Raw genomic sequence first — 25,943 nt, forward strand, 5'->3', positions numbered from 1 at the left:
CTAGAGGAAAGGTTGAGTTATGATATATAAAAAGAGTACAAGGATTAGTTAAGATAGTGGTATTATAGTGCATTGATAATCTACTTAAGGTTGCAAAGGATGGTTACACTGATTAAGTTTAGAAGAACAAGTTAAACAAAGTAGGTCTACCAAGCTTAAAAATATACATAGTAGGTGCTGAGAAAACTCAGTGTAAGACAAGAAGAAAATAAGTTGGAGATGAGAAAAGTCAATTTTAGTGTAAGCCAAGTGATACAATGTAAGCCAAGTAAAGTTTAGTTGATGTTGAGCACTAGTAAACTTTAGTTTTTGTTGAGTGTTTTGATAGAGAATGTTGAGAAATGTAGTACGTGTCAAGCACTAGAGGTCAATTAATGTTGAGTGTCAACATTATGAGAAAGATCCAACACTTGATGAATTTGAGCTAACAAGTTTGATTTCTTGAATTTTGTGAACCATGTGGAAGATAAGCTTGATGAGTTAGTGGCACCAAATTTATGGTGAACTATTTTGAGGCAAACTCAAAGAGAATTAAAGGAGAAGTTTCTAGAAGGGAATGAAATGAAAAGATGGGTAGATTCATTGAATCTTACCTAATTTAACCTAACCCTAAAATGGATGATGGAGGATGAATGGTAAAAGATCTTAATTTTCTATTTATAGAGATGGTCGGTCAGAAGAAAAGGTTGTCATGTGTGAGAACGTAAAGAAGACAAGGAGTCTAGGGTATTACTTTATTTAGTGACCTAAGAGAAGAGACTACATTGGAAAGAAAAGAAAGAAGGCTTAAGGGTTTGGATGCTTGAAGGGTGAACAAGCTATCAGAACAAAAGTGTGTGAAAACCAAGAAGAATGGAGGACTAAAACAAAGATCTATAATTTGCAAGTGTGTTGTAAGTTATTATTAGATCAAGCCTTATTGTTACTTTCTAATCATTGTACCAATCTAGAGTAAATCCTTTAGATTAAGGTTGACCTAAAAATCATTTTTAAATCCTGTAACTAGGTGACATTCCAAGGGAATGATCTAAAGTCCTCTAACAAGGTTCACTCCTAAGTGGGTAATTGAAATCCTTCAACTAGGTCACATTTAATAGTGTGTATTGTAACCTTTAATAGGGTTGGCTTTTCAATTGGCATCACTTTAAAAAAGTGAGAATGAGTAGCATGTTACTAGTGTTTTTTTCCAAATTGGGTTTCCACATTAGATCATTATGTGAAATGTGTTATTAAATCTGTTATGTTTCATGTTTACATTTCTGCAAAGTTGATTTGACATTAACCTACAAGTTTAAGTAATTTTATGATCTAATGGATGCATGCATTATGAAAGTGATTTGTGATTTATGGATATGTATTCACTAAGCTATGAAAATTTTTAATTGTACATCTAGACCTTGGATAATTGATTCACCCCCCTCCTCTCAGTTATTCTAAAGAATTTCAACAATTGGTATCAGAGCCATTTTCTTAAAGAGGACTAGTTTAAAGGTACTAGAAGAAAAAAGATTAAGATGTCAAAAAGAGAGGTACCCAAGCTTAATAAAGATAAATTTCCTAAATGGAAAACTCTGATGAAGCTACACCTAGGAGGTCTTGGAGATTATGCACAATCTACCATTACCAGTGAGCATGTTGATCCTGTTGAAGATCTAAAAAAGAAGAAAGAACATGACCAAGAATTGTTGGAGATTTCCTCTAGTCTAAGTTATGTCGAGTTTTATGATATCAAGGGTTGTGATAGTGCAAAGAAAATGTGAGATTCTCTACAAACTATCTATGGAGGTGAAAAAATATTGTATGAGCTAAAGCTAAAATTCCTAGAGGTAAGTTCGATGATATGAGAATGCAAGAAGCTGAGAATATTGCTCAATATTTCTCTAGGATAAAAGATGTTGTTAATGCAATAAGAGGAGCTACTAGTAAAATAGATGATGATATTGTAGTAAGCAAAGTTTTGAGTTTTTGTAATACAAGAACTGAGATGTATGCAAGGGAATGATCTAACCCTTAAAGGTTTGGTCGATAGGCTCACTATTTTTGAGCTATATAATTTTGATAATTAAAAACTTGACAATGTTGAATCTGCTTTCAAAGCCAAGCTATCATTGAAGGATGAATTTGATGAGGATGAGGCAACCACACTAGTGTCTTTTGTGAACAAGAATGATAGATGGATCATTGATAGTGGGTGTTCACATTACATGACTAGAGATAAAAGAAAATTCATTACCTTGAATTGTTATGATGGAAATAGTGTAAGGTTTGGTAATGATGCACTCTATCTGATAAAAGGAAAAGGTTCTATCAAACTCACAAAAAAAGATTTTGTGACAATGCTTATTATGTTGAAGGACTTAACTATAATTTTTTGAGTGTGTCACAACTAAAAAATATAGGTTGTAAGGTTGAGTTTGAAAATAAGATTGCTAAGATATATGATATTGATAGAAAAATAACTAGAAAAAGGTGATCAAACTAGAGGTAATATATTCTATCTTGATATAGAGGATGTTACTTGTTTAATTGTTGAATTTGATGATGTGTGGCTATGGCACAAGAGGTTATGCCATGTTGATTTTGATAACTTGATTAGTATCAGTAACATGAGAAGAGTTAGAGGTTTTCCTAAGTTGAAGAAGTTTGAACATATAATTTGCAAACAATGTCAACTAGGCAAAATGACAAAGTCAAGTTTTAAGAGTAAGACTCATACCTCTAAAGTAATACTAGAGATTGTTTATATTGAATTTTGTGGACCAAAAAATATGCAAAGTTACAAAGGAGATAAGTACATTATGCTATTTTTTGTTGATTATTCTAGAATGATGACAATTATGTTTTTGAAATAGAAATTTGATGTTTTCCAAATGTTTAAGTGGTACTTAGCAAGAGTTGAGAAGGAAATAGGTAAAAGTCTAAAAAATTTGAGATCTAAAAGAGGAAGAAAATTTACATCAAATGAGTTTGAGATTTTTTGTAACAATAGAGGAATCAAAAGATAGACATCTACTCCTAGGACCCCTCCATAAAATGGAATTGCTGAAAAGAGGAATAGTTCTATAATGGATTGTGCTAAGACACTCATGATGGAGAAAAATGTTGCTTTGAAATATTGGATATAAGTTATAAGTACAGCTGTCTATACCCTAAATTGTGTGCAAGTCAACAAAGGTACTCTTTCAACACCTTTTGAACTATGGTATGGATACTCACCTAATGTAAAATATTTTAAGGTATTTGGAAGCAAGTGTTTATTCTCAAAGATTTCAAGAATGGTAAATTAGATGCAAAAAGTGAAGAATGTATATTCCTTGGATATTCCACAAAAAGTAAAGCTTATAAGAGTTTAAATACTAACACTAACAAAATTGTGGAAAGTGCAAATGTGAAATTTGATAAATATACAAAAGTTTATGAGGCTGAACCTATGATGAAACCAAAAGAATAAAAATCATTTGTATACTTTTATGAAGGTATGCCTGTGGATGAAGATGTTGTAAATAAAGTTGCTAACCAATAACAAGTTTCAGTAACTGCCAAGTCACATACTATGAATGTTGAGTTACATTCAGGAACTGAGTTACATTTAGGTATCGAGTTACATAATGAAGTAAAGGAACATTCTAATTCTAAGATTAGTGTACATGAAAGAGATGTTGAACTACTTGATAGAGATGTACATATTGATTCGAAAGTTGAGAGACCAAGCAAAGAAACTATATCATAATTGAGATTGTCTAAATATGTCAAGAGCCATCACCCTATTGCACAAATCATTGGAGATAAAGATGCTAGACCAATGACAAGGAAGAAAATGAGAAATGAGAAATTTTTGTTGAGCATGCAAGAACCTAAAATTGTGAAAGATGCCTTAGAAGATGTGGACTAGAGTAAAGCCATGGAAGAAGATATTGAACAAAATGAGAAAAATAAAAGATGGAGTCTAGTTCCTAGACCAAAAGACAAACATGTGATTGGTACCAAGTGGTTATATAGAAAAAGGTTAGATGAAAATGGTGAAGTCACAAGGAACAAGGAAACATTAGTTTGTAAAGGATATGAACAAGAAGAAGGGATAGACTATGGAGAAACATTTTCCCCTGTTGCAAGATTGGAATAAGTAAGAAATTTTCTTTCTTACTTTGAATAAAAAGGTTTCAAAGTTTACCAAATGGATATTTTTGATTAGATAAATAGATTTTATAGGGACCCTAAAACCTGAGAGTTAATACAAATTAGGCTAAAAATAAGCATTAGAAGCCCAACCACAAAAAAAAAAGTCTAAAGGCTGAAATAGCACAAGGCCCAACCAAATTAACAAAGGCCAAATAAAAGGCCAAACCAAAAAGATAAAATGAAATAGTCAAAAGCCAAAATGAAAAGCCAGCCAAAAAGGAAAATAATAGGAACTACTCCTCAATCTTTCTTTCTAGCTCTTGCATGACCTGTGCAGCCTCCTGTGCCATCTTGTTCTCCTCAGCCTCCTACTGGTGAGTCCTGAGATCTTCCTGGTCCAGAGTAGAAAAGGTGATAACATTGGTATTATCTTCATCAGATTTGGCTTTACCCCTATCTTTTCCTTCCACATCCCCCTGCATGCCTCTATCTTTAAGCCACTCAGTTAAAGATAAAATGTTGTTATTGATTGAGTTGAGCAGTGAGATCGTCTGGCTCGAAAGATTGTGATTATAATTTTCTAGATTGTGGATCCTCCTTTCCACCAGGCTATGCCTATCATCATAATCTGCCCCTTTCTCTAGGCCCTTAAGATTCCTGGCTCCTTCCATTTGAACCACCTTCTCCTTAACCTCTTCTAGCTCGTGAAAAAGCCACTTGATTGACCAAAAATTATCAACCATGCTGTTGTGGGCATTGTTCAAGAGGTTCATCCCAAATTCCCTAGCATTATTAGAGATAGCCACTATCGTAGGGTTAATGAGCTCTTCAAGATGCGGTTCCTCCTGATTGTCCACCAAGATCTGGGGGTTCATCACTTCCCTAAAAATACCCATTTTTGAGGTCCTCACATTAAAATTTCTCCATGCTTTCCTCCTATCTTTGGCCAACACCTCCCCACACTCAGCACCAAAACTATCTTGAATTTGCTCCTTCGGATGGGCTTGGGGATGGACAGGGGAGAGAGGGATCGAGGAAGAGTCTAGATCTTGCTGCAACCTCTCATCCTCCATGCCCACCCTCTTGTGTTTCTTCCCACCATGGGAATCCATTTTTTCCTCCTGCCTTTCCTTTTCCTCATCTTCAGACTCCATCGCCTCCTCTTCATCATAGGTGTCCTGTACCTCCTTCTCAATCTTCTTTTAACCATGATCTCCAGGGCTAATTCTTCTAGGGATGATGGGGAAGGGAGACTTCTTAACATTTGGAAAAGCTTTTTTACTCGCGAAGGTAAGCCCTCCTTCCTTAGAACTGTTTCTTTGAATATCATCTGAGTCAAAGGAATAGCTAGACCTATCAATTTCCCCATTCCCAGCCTGTAATGGGATGTTACTAATTGTCTAAGCCTTGAAGTGCTCATAGATGAGCAGTAATAGCCCCTCATGTAGAGCAGGGTTAGCAAAGGGTTTCTTTTTGAAGCTTGACACTACCTTGCTCATAGAACTCAACAAATAGAAAGGGAAAGAAACTTTGCTATCATGACAAAAATGATTCAGAAGAACAAAATGGTGGGTGTGAACATGATCAAACCTAGGGTCAAGAGTAATGTACTCAATGAAAACACACAGAACATACCTCTAAATCTTCATTATAGACTCTGGATCATAAAAAATATCACTTTTTTTAGGGCATTCAACTCCTTAGGATTATCGGCAAAGTCCTTCACAACACTGGTCAAAATCTTTTTATCCCTAAAGAACTTAAAGCCCACCATTGGAATCTCAATCACAACCGAGATCACCTCCTCCATTATCAAAAAAGCTATCCCATTCACCTTGACTCTACCATCCTTCCATGAATTGACCATGCTATCAGTCACATTTTGGTTGTAGCCATGCAGCTTCGTGATATACCTTGAAATCTTGCTCTAAACCAACATCTCCCAAAATTTCTCCCTACTTCTCCATTTCTCCATTTTTTTCCACCAGTTCTTTTCTACACCTTTCTCCCACCATTTTGGTACTTTGCTCTCCCACAATTCTCATAAGCATAGCTCTCTGAAACCTCACCACCTGATAGGGTTCTCCATGTTTTTGAGGGCAATTGAAGAAATAGTTCTTGTCTTTGCTCAGATTTCAAATGCAACAAAAGACCCATGAATTGTGCCAAATAGAATGTAATAATTCCCACTTCTTGCATTTACCAATGTAGCCTTTATGAGTTGTACCCTTTCCCCATAAGCCTTTCCTATTCATAATAGAAATTTGATCTCCTTTGTACTCCAATTAGACTCTTAACATTTGTCGAAAAACTCTTTCCCGATTGCTAGTTCATTTTTTGGTCAGATTGGACACCATTATTTGCAAACCAATCTGTCACTAGGTTTGCTTCCTAGAAAACATGAGTGACATGGACTCTTTCAAATTTAGCAAGAGTCTCATGTGTCTCATTAATAAGATTTGCAATCGACCAAGAATAATGAGATTTTCCATTTAAAATTTTAATAATATTATTTGAGTCCCCTTCAAGCCATAAATTGGTAACTCCAACTTCAAAAGCCAGTTTCACCACATGACAAGCTGCACTTGCTTCTGCGAAGTGATTAGTTTGGAATCCAAGCGAGAGAGAGAAGGCTGCAACTCCATCCCCAAACTCATTCCTAATAATTCCCTCCACATCCTAAGGAGCCAGGATTTCCCTTTGAGGCCATATCAAAATTGGCTTTATGCCATCCTTCTGGGGGGAAAAGCCACTTGGCTTCCTATCTTTTTAACAGTCTTTCTTTTTCCTTCTCCATTTTCCTACCGCCCATTTTGATATCTCCCCCCTTCCTTACTACGTAGTTTTCCTTTATATTTTTGTTAATCTTTTTCCCAAGGACAATGGTAGGTTTCTCTCTATCTTTGAATATTCTATTGTTTCTCTCCTTCCATATGCTCCAGTAGAAGTGGGCTAAGATCCAAGTACCTAAGTCTTGCAAAACAGGGGAACAGAACAAGGATTTCCATTGGCAAAAAAAATCTAGGAGATTATCTAGCATGCACTAGCTAATCCCTAAGTCTTGGGTTAGGAAGTCCTAGACATCCCTAGAGAAGGTATAGTGAATGAACAAGTGATTGTCAGTTTCCAACTGGTTCTTACATAAACTACATCTGCTTGGCAGAATCTAACCTCTTTATAATAGGTTGTCTTGAGTGAGAATTTTGTTTTGTAAGGCCAGCCAATAAAATATATTGATTTTTGGAGTGAGGCTTGGGATCCAAGCTTTCGACCAAGGAGATCTCTCTTTAGAGCTCCAAAGAGTCATATAGCCAGAAGCAACAGAGTAATTACCACTGGAGTTGTCCCCCCAAATCATTTCATCCCTCTCGTTGCTGAGAACCATTGAATTTAACATTGACATGATTGGACTTAGATCTTCAAAGATTATTGATAGATCTATCCAACTCTAGTCATTCCTATAATTACAGACTTTCAGCCCAAAAATTTGGATACAATGGTTTGCCCAAACATCATAAACCAGAATGTTCATTAAGGGGCCTTGAAAAAGCCAATTATCAGACCAAAACTGGATATCCTCCCCATTTCCCAATTTCCAAGAAAATTTGGCCTTTGCTAGGTCCCTAGCTTTAGGTAAACCATTCTAGATAGCAAAACCTTTAGGAATGTCCTCACTAAAGAGGGAGAATTGGATAGAAGGCCTCTTAATGTACTTGTTGAACAATGTGTCTCTCCATTTCCTAGTACTATTGAAGATATGCCATAATTACTTTGCCAAAAGAGCCTTATTAAGGTGAGAAAGCTTCCTTACGCCAAGACCTCCATAGTACCTAGGAAGGAAGACTTTGTCCCAAGCAACTAGTGGGTATCTTTTTTTCCCTTCAACACCTGACCATAAGAAATCCCTCTGAATTTTCTCCATCCCCTCTACGAATTTAACTGGGATCACAAAGAGGCTTAAGGCATACATTGGAAAATTTTGAAGGGTGGATTTAACCAGTTGACATTTGCTAGCTTGACTGAGGATAACTCCTTTCCAGCCTACAAGCTTTTTACTAAACTTGTCCATAATGCCATTCTAGAAGGAGTCAAGAGGAGTTGGACCCAAAGGAAGCTCAAGATAGGTAGAGGGAAAATTTCCCACATTACAACCTAGAATCCTAGAGATTTTCCTATGTCTATCCTTTGGAGTGTTAGTAAAATATAAGGAGCTCTTATCCTAATTAATTGGTTGGCGTGACCCTCTAGAGTAGATATACAGGACATCCTTCATAGCTTTTGCCTCCTGCATAGAAGCCTCTCCCCCCATGATAGTATCATCAACGAAGTGCTGATGCAAAAAAGGATCACTTTTGGAGGAAGGTTTTAACCCTTTGATTCTACCTTCTTTCTTTTTTCTCTCAATAAGCCTTCCCATACATTCAGCTAGGATAATGAAGAGAATAGGTGAGAGAGGATCCCCCCATTGTAGCCCTCTTGAGGGTTTGAAAAAATCTAAAGGGGCTCCATTAACCAACACAGAAAGAGAGGAAGTAGTGACAAGCTGAGAAATCAGTTTGCAAACTTTGACATCAAAACCAAAAGCCTTGAGCACCATATCAAGAAAAGTCCACTCAACTTGATCATAGGCTTTAGAAAGGTCCAGTTTAAGCAACATCCCTTCTTGTTTTCCAACTTCCAAAGAGTGGATCACTTCATGCACCATCATGAACGAGTCTAAAATCTATCTACTCAGGAAAAAACCTGTTTGTTGCTTCGAAAAGATTAAAGGGAGGAGTTTGAGCAATCTAGAGGTAAGAACTTTTGAGATAATATTATAAAAGGAATTGCACAAGCTAATAGGTCTGAACTTGTCAAAAGAGTTAGCCATCGGTACCTTAGGGATGAGGACCAGAAAAGTGGAGTTAATCTCTTTAAGAATGCTCTTGGCTCCAAAGAATTCCTGAACTGCCTTCACCACATCTTCCATCACCACCTACCAATACATCTAAAAAAAGAAGGTAGGGAACCCATCAGGGCCAAGAGATTTATCTATAGGCAAGGAAAAGAGAGCTTCATGAACTTCAACAGTAGAAGGAATGGCATGAAGCATAAAGTTATGATGAGGTTAGATAATCTGAGGAATAGAAACAAGCAAGTCTTCCTGGTTCACCTTAGATAGAAGAGGATCCCAAGACAAGAGATATGAGAAGAAGGAGATGACTTCAGCTGATTTTTCCTTTTCCTTAGTCATCAGATCCTGCCCTTTCATGATACCATCAATTCTATTATTAGCTCTATTCTTGAGGGTGGTTAGATGAAAGAAATTCGAATTTTGATCACCATCTTTGAGCCAGTTAACCTTAGATCTTTGCCTCTAGAACTTCTCCCCTTTGCTAATGATGTTATGTAGGTCTGTAAGAATAGACAACTTACCCTCCTTACTAAATAATTTTGTTAGAAAATACATCTTTCTCATGGAAGATATGGCCAAAATAAGTCTTATTCCAAACCTTAACCATTCTCTTAACATTGCTTAGTTTCCTGGCAACTCTAAAAATAGCAATGCCTTCTACATCTAAACTCCACCAAAACTTGACTTTATCCAAAAGATCAGGATGAGAGGTCCAAATTTTTTTGAATCTAAAGTGGGGGTTCCTTCTACACTCTATAGGAGCAACTAAGAGGGATATAGGAGAATGATCAAAACCCACTCTAGGTAGAAGAGCTAACCTACAAGAGAAAGACTTCAGCCAATCAGGGGAGATTAGAGCTCTATCCAATTTGACCTAGATGCAATCCTTCTCCAAGCATTTTTTACACCAAGTAAAGGCACCTCCCATAAGATCCAGGTCCATAAAATCCATACCATAGATGAAGTTAGAGAGGTCTTGTTTACTTTCCCAGTCCGGGATTAGACCACCCATCTTCTCCCCATCCACAAGAGGAGTGTTGAAATCTCCCATAATGATGCCTTTCTTTAGATTACCGCTATGCACTAGGTTACCTACTTTAGTCCAGTGATTCTTTCTATCTCTTTATTGTTTGGAGCATATAAATTCAACAAAAACCAATTTTCATTGGATTGAATATGATGAATGTTACAGAGAAGAATATTACCCTCATTAAACACTGCTTCAACTCTAAAATGCTTGGTATTAAATAGGGTTAGCAGGCCACCAGAGGCACCCTCTACATCCGAAGCCTCCCCAATCATCATGCTAGTAAACTTAATTTTCCTTAGAGATTCACTTTTCATCTTAGTTTCTTAGATCATCAAGATATCAGGTCTTTGATCTCTGATCATATTCCTAATAATTTCCTATTTGTGGGCTTTGTTTAAGCCCCTTATATTCCATGATATGATCTTCATTTTTCAATCTTGGAATACTCCTAAATAGTTCTCTAGCACCCACTCGCCACACATATTTTGGTCTCCTCCTCTCTGGAATGCTTCTCTGATCTTCTACCTTTTTTAGCCTCTGATCCCACATCTGGTTTGCAGTTGCTTCTTGTCTCCACTGAAGAGGCCAAAGAGGGTTCTCTAATATATTTCTTCCTAGGCTTAGGGGAAAGAAAAGATTCTCTTTCCAAGACATTTTCCAAAGACCTAGATACAATTTGATCTTTCTTTGGATTTCTAGGAGGATCCTGCCTATCATCGAGCACCCTCACCAAAACTTCATTCTCATTCTCCACAAAGCTTTCTACTTCTGCTCTAGAGGAAACAAAATTATAATTATATCCTTATTGGCTCTATCCATTTCTTTGTCTTTGGTAGCAAAATACTTCTCCTTTCCAACTCAGGGACTCCTTCCAAATCTACTTCCTTCATAATCTGCTGGGCAGTTCCCTTGCAAACTTTAACCACAAGTTTTACCTGTTACAAATTTGCTACCTCTTCCACAATCTGAGAGTCTTCTGACTCATGAAAGACAACTTGGTTTCCTTCTAGGGCTTTTGCCTCTGGCTTTTCCTTTAGATTTGCAAATACTTCAACATTTGAAGATTTCTGGGCAAGCTCTTCAGAATGGGGACAATCCTTCTTATCTTTGGTTCGAGCTATTGCAATAGAAGGTACTGGCATGTGAGCAATGTCCTTCTTTACTTCTCCAACCTTCTGACCATCCATAATAGGGTCAGCCTTGTGGCCTATGCTAGTAGTCTTTCTCTTCCAAATTTTCATGTCCCTATTGAGAGAAGGGAGAGGCTTCTTCTTCTTGTCCATCTTCACTTTTGAGCATTGAAAAGCCTTATGTCTAGTCTTAAAACAATGATAGAAACCAAAAGGTATGCTCTCATAGTCCAACTGTTGAATGTGAGTACCAAGCTTAGACTCAAAGCAGACCACTTCTAACATATCATCCCCCTCACTTACTCCTATACATATCCTCGCATAGGTAAGTCTGCTCTTAGATGCTATAATAGGATCAATAGATAATAATTCTCTAAAGGAATTGGCCACACCCATAAAAAATCCTCATTCCAAAATTCCAAGGGCAGCTCAGGGAGTCTAACCCATACTAGAGCTTGCTGAAAAAATTATTCATTTAGGTCCAATTTAGAAGACCACTTCTGCAACACCAAAGTTGATTGTCCTATACTCCAGGGCCCTTCACACAGCATATTGGCCATGTCCTCATTATAGGTAAAGTCAAAAGAGAAAACCCCCTTAGCCATTGTAGTAATGCTAACCTCACCTTTTAGATGTCATTTATTCAAGGTGAAGGAACACACCACATCTATGTTTGGTCTCTGATCGAGAAACTTTCCAACCAACATGGAAGCCATTGAAGCTATGCTATGATCAACTAATTTTTTTGGAATAGAACTCATGCACGATCCCTTTTCTAGGCTTGAAACAATCTTAACTGGAGGGAAAGATGACTTACTGGATGGTTTGACACCAAAGAGTGAGGCCTATTTCGCTGGAAGATTCCCTGGCCTAACCACATTGGGTTGTGTTTTTGGATTGATATGGACTTCACCATCAACATGTGGGTCCCCATCCCCCTTTTTTGCTTCTCCACACTTTTCTTGAAGGCCTTCCTTCATACCTGGTTCCTTAGATCCTCCTCCCTAAGGATTCTTGCCCAAAACTAGGTTTGAATTTTGAACAGATGCTTCCTGATTGCTCCCCCAACCTCTCCCTCTCCCTCTCTCCATTTTGGATGTATTTACCAAATGGATGTTAAGTCTACATTTCGAATGATATATTAGAGGAAGAAGTTTATATAGAACAACCAAAAGGATTTGTTGATGCTGACAACAAAAATATGGTATGTAGACTACACAAAGCTCTATATGGTTTGAAGCAAGCACCAAGAGCATGGTATGAAAGGCTTCATAATTATCTTGTGAAGATTGGATTTGAAAGGATTGATGATAATAACAATTTGTACTTGAAGATAGACAAAGGCAAAGGTATTTTACTATCTAAAATTTTTGTTGATGATATCATATTTGGAGGTCAAGATACTTTATGTAAGGCTTTTGAAAATGAAATGAAGAAAGAATTTGAGATGTCTATGTTTGGAGATATCAAGTTCTTTGTGGGTTTGCAAGTACATTAGATGAAATTTGGTATATACATCACTTATTTAAAGTATGTTAAGGAGATATTCAAAACTTTTGGATTAGAGGATTCCAAGCCAGTAAGCACACCTATGGTAACAAGCCATAAATTGTCAAAGAATGATGATTCAGTTGAGGTGAATCAAACATTATACAGGTCTATGATTGGAAAATTACACTATGTAGTACACAACAGATGATGGCAGTAAAAAGAATAATGAGATATCTGAAAGGAATAGAAGACTATGGTCTATACTATAAGAAAAATGAGAAATTTGAATTGAGAGCCTACACTGATGTTGATTGGGTTGGAAATATTGATGACAAAAAGAGCACTAGTGGAGGAGCATTTTTCTTAGGCAAAAGGCTAGTTACATGGACTAGTAAGAAATAGAACTATATATCTCAATCTACTGTTGAAACTGAATATGTTGTTTTTGTAGTAAATTGTACAAACATTGTATGGATCATACAACTACTCAAAGGTATGAAGGAAGAAATCACTAAACTTGTGGTACTTTATTGTGACAATACAAGTGTTATAAATATATCAAAGAATCATGTGATGCATACCAAGACTAAGCACATTACAATCAAATATTATTACCTAAGAGAGTTAGTTCAATATAAAGAGGTGAAGATGGAATATGTTAACTGAAAAGAGAAAATAGCTAATATCTTCACAAAAGTATTACCTAAGGATGCTCACGAGTATATAAGAGGTAAACTAGGGATGATATCCCTATCAAACGCTATCTAAGAAGCATGAGGAGTGCCATGCATCAAACAAGTTGTTTGACATATGTTAAACATTGATGCAATGCATCCTACTTTAGGAGCTCCCTAAAGTAATCAAAGAGCTGGAACTACAAATTAGTCACAAGCTAGGTGACTAAGGGAGAAACTAAGAATGTTCATATCTGTATATTAAAGATGGCAAGTATTTGGCATTATTATTAAAAAGGGAGATATTGTCAAGGGAGAAGATGGAGAAATCCTGATCCTCCTGATCTTGTTGACTATTGAGGGAGGTACTATTGTCAAAGGAGGAAAAATCTAAAAAGAGAGAAATAAAGGGAGATAGAAGATATAGATAGAAGAAACATGAAATATCTACTCAAAGGGAGAAAGCATACTTGGTGATTACATCTACCTAGTAAGAGGGAGTTAATGTCAAAGGATATATGAGAAGAGATTCAAGAGGGAGTCATAAGGATGAGTTGATTGATTGTCTATTGTTCAAAACACTTTTTTTTAACCTATTCAGAAGATGAAAGTTGCTGATAGAGGAGGAAATTTCAATACAAGGAACTATTTTTTTTTTAGAATCTTGTTATTTGTACTGATTTAGTTTTTTCAATTTGGTTTTCCATCAATGCCAAAGAGGGAGATTGTTGAAAATAAATTGATACAAGTATGATAAATGTGTTTCAATCATTGTTTTGTCATTGATGTCAAACCTACTACTTGTTGGTAAGATAATTTTTATATGATTTTTGTACTATCATTTGTTTGATTGATGAAGAATATTTGATCAAATGAGGTAACAATAACACCTAGAGGAAAGGTTGAGTTATGATATGGAAAAGGAGTACAAGAGATTAGTTAAGATAGTGGTATTATAGTGCATTGATAATCTACTTAAGGTTGCAAAGAATGGTTACACTAATTAAGTTTAGAAGAACAAGTTAAACAAAGTATGTCTGCTAAGCTTGATAATATGTGCATTAGGTGCTAAGAAAACATAGTGTAAGCTGAGTAGAAAATTAGTTGGAGTTGAGCAAAGTCAATTTTAGTGTAAGCCAAGTAAAGTTTAGTTGATGTTGAGCACTAGTAAACTTTAGTTCATGCCAAGTGTTTTGATAGAGGATGTTAAGCAATGTAGTATGTGTTGAGCACTAGAAGCTAGTTAATGCCAAGTGTCAACATTATGAGAAAGATTGAGAATTTGATGAATCTGATCTGACAAGTTTGATTTCTTAGATTTTTTTGAACTATGTGGAAGATAATCTTGATGAGTTGGTGGCACAAAATTCATGGTGAACCATTTTGAGGCAAAGTCAAAGAGAATTGAAGGAGAACTTTTTGGAAGGGAATGAAATGAAGAGATGGGTAGATTCATTGAATCCTACCTAATTTAACCTAACCCTGAAATGGAGGATGGAGGATGAATGGTAAAAGATCTTAATTTTCTATTTATAGAGATGGTTGGTTACAAGCAAAGGTTGTCATGTGCAAGAACCTAAGGAAGACAAGGAGTCTAGGGTATTGCTTCATTTAGTGACCTAAGAGAAGAAATTGCATTGGCAAGAAAAGAAAGAAGGCTTAAGGGTATGGATGCTTGAAGCGTGAACAAGCTATTAGAGCATAAGTGTGTGAAGGCCAAGAAAAATAGAGATCTGTAATCTGCTAGTGTGTTGTAAGTTGTTATCAGGTCAAGTGTTACTATTACTTTCTAATCATTGTACCAGTCTAGGGTAAATCCTTTGGATTAAGGTTGACCTAACAATCATTTGTAAAACCTTTAACTGGGTGACATTCCAAGTGAATGATCTAAAGTCCTCTAAAAAAGCTCACTCCTAATAGGGTGATTGAAATCCTTTAATCACATTTAACAATGTGTATTGTAACCTTTAACAAGTTTGGCCTTTCATAGGGAATCATTTCAAAAGAGTGAGAATGAGTAGCATGTTACTGGTGGTTTTTCCCAAATTAGGTTTCCACAAATCATTGTGTCAAATGCGTTATTGAATCTATTATGCTTCATGTTTACATTTATGCAAAGTTGATTTGACAGTAACCTACAAGTTTAAGTAATTGAATGATCTAATGAATGCATGCATGATGAAAATGATTTATGGATATGGGTTCACTAAGCTATGAAAATTTTTAATTGTACATTTGGATCTTGGATGATTTATTCACACAGCCCCCCCACACCCTTCTTGGTTATTCTAAAGAATTTCAACAACAACTACCAAAGGGTTAGTACTAAAATCTCTAAAATCACTAGAAATTTGGAAGCATAAACTAGCATGATAACAATGCAATGGAGGAGATGAGAAAATTCTTGAGACAAGGGCTCTATATATAGGCTTGAGAGAGACATTTAGGAGGTCACATTAATGTGACATCCACATAGGTTCCACAAGGGAGACACATGGGCTAAAGGATAAGCCATGGAAAATTCAAAAAGAGCCTTTATGATTTGGGTGGCTCAAGGTTTACTCATACATGTGTGAGCAACCTTGGGGAAAGGAGTGGGGGACATGGATATAAGAGTTCTTTTGGAGAATTTAATGAAAGAGCGACTCCTAGGGATTGAGTTGTTCACACATGTGTGAGCAACCACTTAAGGGCTAAAAAGGTGTTTAAAAGAGAATTTAGGATTAATAAAGTAGGTTTAGCAAGTGGGTAGGCTTAGAATGATGATAGGCTAGGTTTTAGGTGAGATTAGTATTAAATCAAATAGGATTTAATTTAATCACAAGATTAGAGAATTTAATAAAGTGGAGGGAATTAAATAAATTGAAATTTATTTAAAAGGGGATTTATGGAGCACTTTATATTAAATAAGTTTAATACATTAGGGGGGAGTATTTAAATTAAATTTAAATACATTAGAGAAGTGAGCATATTTGATAAAATAAATTTAATTAAATAAGTAGAGGAACATGAAAAATATAATTAATTAATATATAATTGATTATAATGTCGAGAAATATTAAATAAATTAATATAGTGTTTGGGATGATTTTAAGTGTCCATAGACTATTCATTATCTTCCCTCAAAAATTCATTTGCAATAATATCAAAATGATCTGAAACCACAAATGATGTTATTTCTACAGTCATATATTGAAGATCTAAATATGTATTTCTCCCTAATTTGACTTTTTTCATAATCTCCTAACATGTAGGAACAAAAAATTCCACAAGAGCAGTATTGAACATCACCTGGTGTATGATTATGTCTTGTTTTGACCAAGACTCCAACTTCCAAGTATCTTTATAATTTACTTCAATTTTTGGCTTTTTGATAACTGACATATGAATTCAAATATCATGAAACATGTTTAAGTGTTCCATTAATTTAAAATGATCTTTAAAACTCATGATTAACACATAAAATAGAAATATAGAGAAAAATGACACTCCTCTATCCGTTTATCTGCCATTGATAGCTTACTTTCTACTTACACATCTCCTAATCATAAAGATTTATATTCAATTGTGAAATCCTATTACCTACCAACACTTGTTCTTCCCTTCTCTTATCTCTCATATTTAGAATGATGGAAGTAAACATTGATTTTTTTTGAAGAGAAACCAAGCCATTGTTCAGAAGCTATGTATTCTTGATCAGACCTTCTTTCAGGCAATATATTTTGATTAAAACCTTTAGATTCTAATATTTTTCCTATTTGTGAATGTGGTCTCTTATACCTAAATCCATGCATATCCTCCTTATGCAACCTTCCACCCACCCCCATACCTATAGAATCTACCAATTCCCAAGTACCAGATGATTCAATCATTTTTTCCCTATTACAACATGATTCACCCCCTTATGATAGCTTTCCTTTGATAGCATCTGATCAAGATGTTCTTCTTCACACCAAAACATAGATTTCATCACATTTGTTGCATGGTCTTTGCACATGACTATTTGATCTCGAATATGACTTTGCCATTCTAGAGTAGAGTGGCCAAGGGAGGAATCATATAAGTCTATCTTTGATGGACCTTGAATTAAAATGTCTTGTTACCAATACCCCATTTCAAATGGCACATTTTTTTGTTGGTTGGGATCTTTGAGTACTCATTAGGATGAAAACCCTAACTTGATTATGAATTTTTTTGAAAGGAATTAAGTCATGTTTGATAAATATCCATAGTTTATTTACTACCAATTCCACAATCTCTAGGTCTCTATATTCTAATGGTAATTCCAAAAGCACTACCCAGTGCGGCAAGAAGCTTTCACTAACTAACATCAGACTAAAATTGGGTTTAAACAAAAAAGTTAAGATACCAAATCCTTTACAAAACCATCCTTTAAATTTATGAATCCTATCTTTATGAGATGATGAGTTAAACAAAATAGTAAATATAGAAGATTTTTTTTCATGAAACAATACCTCTTTTGAGCCCTTCCAACTTTGAATGGCCCATTCTTTTATATCTTCTCTCTTCAAAGGATTGACCTGAATCTTCACTCTTAAAGCCATGCTTCTCAAGAATTCTACATGAGGCGCCAACAAACTTTCAGGAATATTAACCTTGATTTCTACATTTCCTAGGTTCATTTTTACCACCTCATTATGTTGATGCCTTATTTCCTACTTTTTCCTCCATACTTGATAAATCTTGGTCAATATAATATATTTGAAACTGGACGAATATGATTAAAGTATTGACTCATTAAAAAATAATGATATTTAAAAACCACCAAGCATATTTAATTATCTGAAGGAAGAATGTCTTAGAATAGAATGAAAATATTTTTGAATAAATATCAAGACCAAAAAATGTGGCAAATATGTTATTCGCGGTGGATTTAATATATATTATTATAAAATCCTAAATTGAAGTAACATCATGGGTGTGGTCAGTAAAAGAAGCCACATATTTCATTGCACAAAGATATTTATAAGTATCATGAGAAGATAATTCAAGAACATTAAATAAGCTAATGTTACCAAATATTATTTTTAAATGAAGAGTTCTCAGAAATATTAAAGTGTTCTTGTGCTTACCTATAAAGGTTACATTTTCTAGAAAACTTTTGAAATAAAATTTGGTTCTTCCATCAGGAATGTGGCTCATTAGCCTATTAATAATTACCAAGGACTATTAAACTGGCATTATACCTTCCATATTTATCTTGAATGAGAAAATTATTTGTAGTGGAAGAAAGTATATTGTTGATGGTCAACAACTATTTCAAAAATTTGTAATGACACTATTTTACAGCTCTCACGGTGACAAAGGATTTTCAGTTTGAGAGACACCACTTTCTCAAAAGAATTACTATCTACAGATTCAAAAGACTTTAGGATATCTAGTTATGAAGGAGTATTATAATTTGGATTTGGTCTAATGAAGGTTTTAGTCATTTTTTTAGTCCCAATTAGCAAATAAGATGATTTAGAATGATAAGGGAGAATAATATTTTTCATCAGAAATTCCATGTTTATTAGAATCTACAATAGTTATAGGGAGGGAAGAACAATAATATTTTCCTACCCTATGCAAGGACTAAATAATTATGCATCTCTATGTGATAAGGAAATGATTAAACATTCAACATTCTCCACATCCAATATATTTGGCATTCATTAAGAAGAAAAAATCTTGTATTGTGTTTAGATTTGTAGACTCTGAGCCTCCACGTTGAACAACGATAAGGAGGAAAAATAAATATACTTAATGAAATATCATAAGAAGAAAAATAAATAATTATTTCATTTGAAAAAGTGGAGAGAAAAATATAGTAGTAACTCAAAGTCATTTCAAACCCCCAACATGAAAAATGGAGTAGAGAAAAGTATAAAAATAACTCATCCCCCTATTATATTCTTTGAAAAATGAACATTCAATATAAATAAAGTGGGGTATAGTGGATAGAAAAGGTAGAAAATTAAAGGAGAATAAAGCATTGAACTCAAATTCACACATTGTCCAAACATAATTTCAAGTCACCATACATTGTCAAGCATTATTAATACATTTCCAAATCATTATTCTAAGTCAAGGAATTAGGAATAAACAATACTGAAACCCCTATTATGACCACTTAAGAATTTTATATTATTTAAGGGTGGGAACCATATAAGATGGTAAATTTCATAAGGAAAATCAAGGATAAAAGAGATCTATTAATATAAGGAAATGAACATAAATATTATATAAGCTATTAATATGGAATAACTATTGAAGAGTATTTTTTATATTATCACAAATGATTATTAAAATATAGTTAATCTTATTATATCTTTATAATTGAATCAATATTGGTAATAGGATATTTTCCTATTATAAATAATATTTTTTCTTTTGATATTACTATCTCTAACATTTCTACGATTGACTAGATATTTTATTATTGTATTAAAACCATATTATTTAAATATGGAAAATTCCATCTCCTACTTCATATTGAAGTGTTTTTGGATAGAGAGTTTGTGGAAGGTAAAGGAAGAGTAATTTTGGGCACAGGGAAGAGTATCCCAATACTAGGACTAGGCCTTGAGGGATGTTGCATGTAGTCTATTTCATATGACCTTTGCACAATAGATCTACCATCTAAGAATGACCTTAGTGTTAGAAAAAGTAATGGATTTTTTGCATAATAAATAAAGCAAACAAATTTAGTTCATTATAATTCAAATTTGATAACATGTTTAATGATTCCATAATACAAATAATCGATAATAGGTCAAGTATAAAAATGAGTTCATTTAAGTTGAATAACTATATTTATAGACTTAAGATCTTGTCCCTTGCCTATTACTAAGGTATCTTAAGGTAGAAAGTTTTTGGAAGGGAGAGGCAAAACAATTTTGTGCACATGATAAATTATCCCAATACTAGGGTTAGGCCTTGAGGGACACTTCTTGTAGTCTCTTTCACATGACCTTCACACAATAATTCTACCATTTTAGGAATAACCTTATTAATGGGGAAATCAATGAAACTTCATGAAACAAGATCTCTTGAAATATTATGAATAACAAGGGGACTACTAGAACAATTCAAACGTGATCTAAAAAGGGATCATTACAATAATATATCTTGGGACAGGGAGTTTTTGGAAGGGAGAGGCATAGTAATTCTGGTCACATGATGGATTATCCTAATACTAGGGTTAGGCCTTGAGGGACACCTCTTTTAGTTTGTTTCATGTGACCTTTGCACAATAATTCTACCATCTTGAGAATAAACTTAGCAAATGGAAAAAGTGATATAATTTTATGAAGTATGAAAATATTACACTATCTCTTGAAACATCTCCAAATAAGGGGGAAGGATCACAACATTCATAGAAAAAGTTGGTAAAATATTTTCTTAACATCTTCTTATTTCAAGAGGTATCTAACAAGGCTTTAACATGTATACTCTATGTTTACATCATGTTTGCTTTGTCTCTTCATGCATTTATGTGTCTACACCATGCCTGCTTTGTGTCTTCATGCATTCATTTGTCTACTCCATATCTAATTTGTGTCTTTATGCACTTATGTATCTATTTAATATAGACTTCATGTTTTTATGCATACCCTATATCTTCTTGCATCTAGGTATATGCTTTGTTTGTTGGCTCTCTCAGAAAAGATATGTAAATGATTTTTCGCTTGAGGACAAGCAAAATTTGAGAGGGAAGGATTGTAATATGCTGACCAAAATAAGAATAACATAATAATAAATTAATAATATATATAAATAATAATATCATATAGGATACTACATCTTAATAATAATAATTTGTTATTTAAATATTAAAGATAATCCCAATATACATCATTATTATTAACTATTGATATTATAATAAATGAATATATAATAAAGAATGATATTATATATCAATATAATATAAATTAATATATAAATTGTCTTAACTACTATTGAATACTAATTAAATAAAATTAAAGTTAAACTAAGACATTAGTAGAGTCACACCCTTTTAGGCATGATAAGTATATAATAGACATCAAACACATTCTCTCAGGCATCCGACAATTAAATTCATTTCAATCCTCACCAATTTTTAGATAGTCATTATTATTCATTCACAAACCTAAAAGTCACAATTGGAAACATTATAAATAATTTTTGGATGAATTTGATCAATAGATTGTTTGATCAAATGACTTTGTCAAGGGAATTACAACCCCTAACATTCCAAGAAAGGATCTCCATTATCCTTAGGAGAATGGGGAATAACTCTTTCCTGATCTCAATTTGGCTAACCTAAAACACAACCAACCACTTCCAACTAGCTATGATTGACTTTCTGCCACTTTTTTATTCTTTTCTCCCCTTTTGCATTTATCTTTCTTGGAAGAGGTTTGAGAAATGTATCTCTTCCCAAGAATTTTTTGAAAAAAAGTCTCTAAGACAAGAGGCTCTCTAACTCCCCAATCATTATCAGTAGTGTACTTAAGTATCTTCACTAACAGTTTCATCCTATCCAATGTTTTTGTAAAGACCTTGTCTAAGTTGCACTCTAGTGAAATGGAGATGTCTTTGAAGATGATAGGTTACTTGAGAGTATCAATGGATGCTTGAGGAAAAAGTAAAGGACTTTAGGATCTCATTTTGAATTAAAAAAGATCATTCATAGAGAAAGGATCAATAAGGCTAGAGATTAAGAGGAGCAACCAAACCTTAAGGAGAATGAGGAGCCTTTAGAGGAGAATCCAATGATTTAGAGAATCTAAGAGATGATTTAGAAATCCTTAAGTCCTTAAAGTTGTCAAAAATATACTTAGAAAAGGTCAAATCATCCTCTAAAAGTATGTCCAAAGTCTTACAAGAAATAAGTGAGTTTCTTAGGATAATTTCAAAAAACCCTAAAACAAACAACCATTTTTTTTTGAAATTTTTCCAATTTTTGGGAAGTTAAAAATAATCAAGGTAGTAAATATTGTAATCCTCTAGGCCCTTCCTAGAGAGAGAAAAATGGGTTTTCATGATTTACAAAACATTAGGGTCCTCTTTCTAAGTCAGGCCTTCTTCTTCAACTATAAATTATTAAAGAAGATCATAGTGAAGCCCCTTCCCTATCATCAAAAGACATTCACCCAAATGGTGAACACCCCCTTTGCAATGTTGACATGATTATAGGGATTCCTTTACTTCCATAGGTTATTTCTAGATGCCATTATTCCAACATTTATAGGAGGGGATGAGTGGTCATCTAGAGAATACAAATTCTAGCGTACATGATAAGGACTTTTGTCTCCACCACTTGGTCCATTTTTACAAAGTTCCCAAGTTTTTTTTCTAATGATACAAAGGGTTTTTTTATTCTAGTATTCATGAGGTAGGTTATTCAATCTCACCTATATGAGAACTATTGAGAAGTAAAGTCCACACACAAACGAGAGGTGGGTGGGTGGGGGAGGGAATTAATTGTGAAAAACTATTGGCTAAATATTTTGTAAGTCATTGTAACCACAACTTACAAAATGAGAACTTTAGGAAATGGTATAGTGAGACAAGTCTCTCCTCTCAACAATAGGGGAGCTCCCTTCTTACTATAGGTGGCTCCAACAAAGACCTAACTAGAAATAACAAATGAGTGGTTCATAGGATTGATTCCTCTTCTTTCAGGAATGATCTTATACTAACAACAACTATTTGAAAACTAACTAAAGGAATCTACTACTATAGTAATTCTGGTGGCTTAAGGGTTGATGTAAGAACAACTCTAAGATAGTAGTTATAACGTAATTTATGTAATTGATAACAAGAACCCAAAGTCTCCTGCAAGAAATATCTTATAAACAAAAGGACATAAAACCAACAAAGATCAAAATCAGTGTTCCACTATTCAGATACAAATTAACATACAAAGAAGTAGAGCTCAAAGACTTCAAATCTTAGTACTTACAACCACTATCAAACTATATCAATCTTGTTTATAAAAGCTCAAAGTATTTAAAAAATAACACTACATACTTGAATGCTTCACAAGGAAAGAAGTACCAAAGATGAATCAATCAATGCAATGTAAGAGACAAAGATTAATTCCAAGCATCACAACACAAAGTTTGGGAAAAACTTTCTTCTTTATTCACTTCAAAGATTTGCAACAAGAAATACAAAGCCTTCTAGTTATAAGCCTAACCCTCTCCTATGAAGAAAAATATGATTATTTACAATGACCTCTCTCCTTTATACAAGAAAAACAAAGAGAAAAAGGTGAAGGAAAAAGTGGAACAAATTCAACCACCTTATCTTATCTCTAACTAACTACTTTGACTTTATTCAAAGTTGCACACCTAATACAATTGCAACTTAACCACATGAGCTAATTATACAGGTACATATTATCCTGTATCTACAACATAGATACTATTTACATGTAGCTTTCCTACTACTATTATACTTAAAGCATATGAAAAATTGAAATCTTCATAGAGACTCAACAATCTTTGCAAATGTTTGCAACAAGTTCCGCACAACTTCAACATCTAGCTCACTGGTGTACTTAATAACCACTATGATCCTTTGATATGTGTTGTCTGTGTCTAAAATTTCTTTGATAGAAATTCCCATTTTTCTTTGTAGTTCATCTAGTGAACACTTCTAGCTTGCAAATGCATTCATTATAATGGGATTGAAATCATCAACTTCAAGCTATAAGAGAATTTCTTCAATGAACCCTATGAGAATGTCTTCTTCTTTCTCAAGTTCTATGTTCTCAGTGATAACTCCACATGAAATATTCTTATAGCATTCATTGATCATGTGATCTTACTCAAAAATATTTACTACTTCTAACTCTACATCATTCATGAGCTATTACAGGACTTGTTCCTTATCAATCATCAGATGTTTGTAATCATGATACATCTCAATAGATGAGATGATTTCATAAACACATAAACCTTCCAAATCAAGCTCCATTATACTCTTCCAAGCACCAATGTCCCCATCCAACAATTGTAATTATCATTTAAGTTACTCTTTATTATCACTTAACTGAGTAAGAACTTCCTTTCTTTTTCCCAATACCCTATAAATTACATGAATGATTTGACAACCTTGAGATTCAATGTTGGCTAATCATTTATCTACAACTTATGCATTTATTTTGATCTTCTCAGTACAAGTATTTGGAATAGATTTAGTCCTTAAATGAGACTTCTTTAGTTCTTCAATGATCCCTAGGAGACATGCATTATCCTCTTTGAGTTTTCTCTTCTTATCCCATAGTTCATCATTATTTGAAGATAAGAATTTGACAACCTCATTTGCATCATATTGATAACTCATAGATTGGTATTTTCACCAAGTTCAACTCTTGTAATTCTATAATTAGTAGGTTCCTTGTCTTTAATATATGTTAATGTTTTATAGCTTCAGTCGGATAAATCTTAAAGATCAAACTCTTTGTTTAAATATTAAGACTATATATATATATATATATATATATAAGTAGTTGTGTATCTTATCGTAAATTAAAAGTCTTGGTTATATCTCCTAATGACCAAGTATGATGCTCGTATTCAGCTTCCATGTTGCTAAGGAACTTTCATATCGTAGGGTTATTGGACCAATCATATTCTATGTTTTGATGTTTATCGTGACATATCTTATGCTTTGATGATCATGTTTTTCGTCGCCTAACTTCCTCGTACCCCTATCTATTTCTTACCGATGAGAGGTCACGTCTTTTATTTCTGATCGATATATTGAGGGGTCACATCCTTTGTACTTGTCATCTCTCATTCTTTCATATATATGTCACGTTGATATTGTTCCTTTTAATTTAATGTCTCGTTTAGGGCATTTCATTGATTTTTCCTAATTTGTATAAATTTAATTATATTTTCATTTGATATCCTTATCAATGTTATTAATCCATATATATATTAATAGAAAGGGTCACGCCCTTTCGTAAAATTAATTATATAATAATAATAATAATAATAATACAATTATATTAATTATATATTTATATTAATAAACTTGATTATATTAATTAATATCATAAGATATATTATACAAATAATTATATTATAACATATATTATTTTAATAATATATCAACTATATATATTATACTATATATAATACTTTATTAATAAAGTACTATTATATTAAAATATATCTTTATCATTATTTATTATTTCATTCATATTTTTATAGTACTATTATAATACTACCTATATAATATGATATTATTATATGATTATAGTATACTATTATTTATAAAATATTATTATTAATATTACTATATATAAATTATTTATTTATTATTTAAATTACGTGCCAAAATGGGGATATCACAGTCCTCCCCTCTACAATTTGCTTGTCCTCGAGAAAAATCATTCATACATAGTTCCTTCATGGATACAAAATATATTTACATGCAAGAGTCCTAAAAGATTTATGAAAACATGAAGCAAACATGGTGTAGACAGATGAAGAGACAAAGCAAACATGATGCAGACAGATGAAGACACAAAGCAAACATGATGCAACCACACAATATACACATTATGAGATTAGTTGATTGTGAACCTACAACCACAAAAA

Source organism: Cupressus sempervirens, chromosome 6, assembly GCF_028749045.1.
Source record: "Cupressus sempervirens isolate cs-2001-9-10 chromosome 6, ASM2874904v1, whole genome shotgun sequence".
NCBI classification, from domain to species: domain Eukaryota; kingdom Viridiplantae; phylum Streptophyta; class Pinopsida; order Cupressales; family Cupressaceae; genus Cupressus; species Cupressus sempervirens.